The sequence below is a fragment of the Amphiura filiformis genome, unplaced genomic scaffold (genome assembly GCF_039555335.1).
Source record: "Amphiura filiformis unplaced genomic scaffold, Afil_fr2py scaffold_73, whole genome shotgun sequence".
Classification (NCBI taxonomy): domain Eukaryota; kingdom Metazoa; phylum Echinodermata; class Ophiuroidea; order Amphilepidida; family Amphiuridae; genus Amphiura; species Amphiura filiformis.
In genome coordinates this window covers 306,983-310,032 of record NW_027305537.1, presented here as the reverse complement: position 1 = coordinate 310,032, position 3,050 = coordinate 306,983, and positions in this window count along the sequence as shown.

Here is a 3,050-nt window from a genome sequence, read left to right as displayed (position 1 = left end):
CCCCGTTTGAAGCGTACGTGTTCTCCCCCGTTTGACTGATGACGTAGGTAAATGAAGCGGACACTTTATCATGCTCTCATCATACAATCACAATCACTTTGACAAGTTTGACATCAGCAACAATGAGTTGTACTATCACTTACCATACCAATGCTGCATAACAATATGCACGCCATTGTTCTCTTTCGGGAACAAAGCCCACACAGTAATTGTCACTATGCGTTTGCTTTGTAATATTTCATCCAGCTGAAACTATAGCATTGCAATATACAGGGAAATCAGATACACGAGTTTGTGGACTAACACTGTTTATATGCTAGTCTCAGATGAAATTCTAAGCTCAAATTATGTATTTATTTTTTAGGCCTAATATTTCTCATGATATTGATATACATATGAATTGTAATATCACAATTGTCTAATATATAAAAAAGAAGCGGCTGATTTTATCCATAGGTTTAAAAACCATGAAATTTGTAATACTTAATTTGGAATTTTGTTCTGTGAACAGCAACAGTATACGTTCTGTCCATTGACAGCGTTTATAGTCCCTTTTCTCACAGCGGGCACATCTCATTTCATGACGTCACCGGTTTTCTAGGCCAAATCTGTCTCGTTCGAAGGAACTCACCGCTTAAGTTGGTTTTTGCGGAATATCAATTTTAAACGTCTTATTTTCTCAAAAAAGGAGTCATTTTCATTGTCCTCATAATATTAGCTTGCAAATGATATGATGTTATTTTTGCTATAGACCTGCCCTTTAAAAAGACAAATTTTCAATCAACTTTGGGAAGGTTGGGTAAACATTGTCACGTAATCCTTGTATAAACCCTTTATATATATTTTATGTTAATACATTTCGTTTCCTGCCCTGTCTGTAATTATTTAGAAAATAATTTGTTCATTGTATACCATTAAATATTCATTGTCGTTCATGTTATATTATTTTTCTCTCTATAAAAATCCGGTAAATTTTATACTTGTATAGCATTGGTAATGTAACTGTGATGTGGGAGCTGGTGGATCCATTTTGTATGCTTTTCTTTCCTACCACCAGCTCCAAGTACAGGGAATAAAATTTACGGGAAAAAAATGCCCAACGTTGTAGAATTTACTTTTGTTTCGCCCACCTTTTTATCAATCATGTATTTCTCGATGTCGGGTTTTGATTGATGTCATCAATTCCACATTTTATTGAATATTATTTGAACAACAAACTAATAGAAGACGTCGCCCAACAATGATTCACATCAACTTTTTTGCAGTGTACTGAAATCATTGACACTACTGAGCTTATGGTTGGAACCGAACAATTACACCAACTCTTTCTCAGATGAAATGATAATTTGTGTTACGTGGACATTGCGTAACAAAAACGCAGCAGAAAGACCTGTGAAAAACCAAAATCACAGGTCATATATCATGATATATATTATATGTTCGTCTTCCTAATCTTCACTTATAGCCAATAGCACAATAGCACCAAGTCCTATTGTGCTATTGGATGATTAAACAGGTGAACGATTAGGATGACGAGTATAATATATTTCTGCTTCAGTTTTTCAAGGCACTGTTGACGTAATGAAGGATTCTAAAACGGAACCAAAATGTACCAAAAATGCGTATAGTAAAAGTACACTGGCCATAATTATAAAGACCTTCGAATTTTGTTTTATATCTAATATGATCCGTCAAGTGGATGCGACTAGAGTAAGTGGTAAAATAGAATTCTTTCTGAAGTAAGATTGGTCAAAAATTGCTATCATTCAAATATTTCAAAGGATTTTGGAAAACATGCCCGACCTTTGTTAACTGGCCTTTTTATAGTTCACTCATTTTTATTTTGTTTTTAAGTGAAATAACCCATGACCAGGTTTTTTTTAAACACAATTATTTGTTATAGCAACCCTATTAATCCTTCCTAGTGCAGAAAGGGACTTTCTTCTCTCTTCTTCTGTATTATCCACTTATATACGTGTAGCCCTCTTCTTTTGTTCCATTATCTATTGTATTTCTTTCCCCACTTTGGTAATTTGACCTTTGAACTATTTACATATTCATTATTAATATTACGAATATGTATAAAGAATTAATAATAAGAATTAAATAAGGCTATCGAGTGGGACAGGACCACAAATGAATTGAATAGAATCTCCCGTTAAAATCAATGCTGTATTGATTTGATTAAATCACTTGCAATTGATACTTGATAAGACTCGTAGACTCGAACGCAGGACACACGGGAAGAATATTACACTGTCTCGGTGTGTTTTTATTTTTGGAAAACCCTAAACTTACACAAGATAATCATATCAGCTTTTCCAGTTTGTCTTTTGGAAAATGAATAAACCATAACAACAAATTCGTTTATTTTGGCTCACCGTATATGTAAGATAAACGGTTCGGGGTCTCGCCTTCCGAGCGACTAACATGCTCACCATACCTCAACAAGACACCGATTATCTATGGTAATGGTCTGTTTCTCACCCTTTATCTACTACTTAATGATTTGAGCATCGTGACGAATACTGTATACGGATTAGTCCGTCAATATACAATGGGAAATTACCTGTAAACTGCTATTTGTCATGTGATATACACGGAAACATCAGCTAATGCCGTGATTGGTCAACGTATGAGGAAACCCCCCGGCTAGCTAATGTATGCACCTCTTAAAGAAGGTCGCTCATCTTACTCATTCATAAAAGATGGGTACGTACGCGCTGATTGGTTAATAGTTACTAATATATCTACATCATTACTACGAGGATTGCTACTATGACTATAGTCATGATAGTTTGTCAAATTATTATTAAGTAATACGACAAGTCACTGACTAATAGTTATTGACAAGATCACAATATAGCTTTAAGTACTTTTAACTCTCTTCACGCGGGTGTCGACTGCAGACGACAAGTTTCAATTTTTTTTAAATTAAAAAATTACAGAAATGTAAATTTTCATGACCATATTTGGAAGCAGCATGAAAATTGTATTAAAATGAGTACAAACACGCCTAGTATTGATCCAGTAGTTCTTAAGATAGCTCT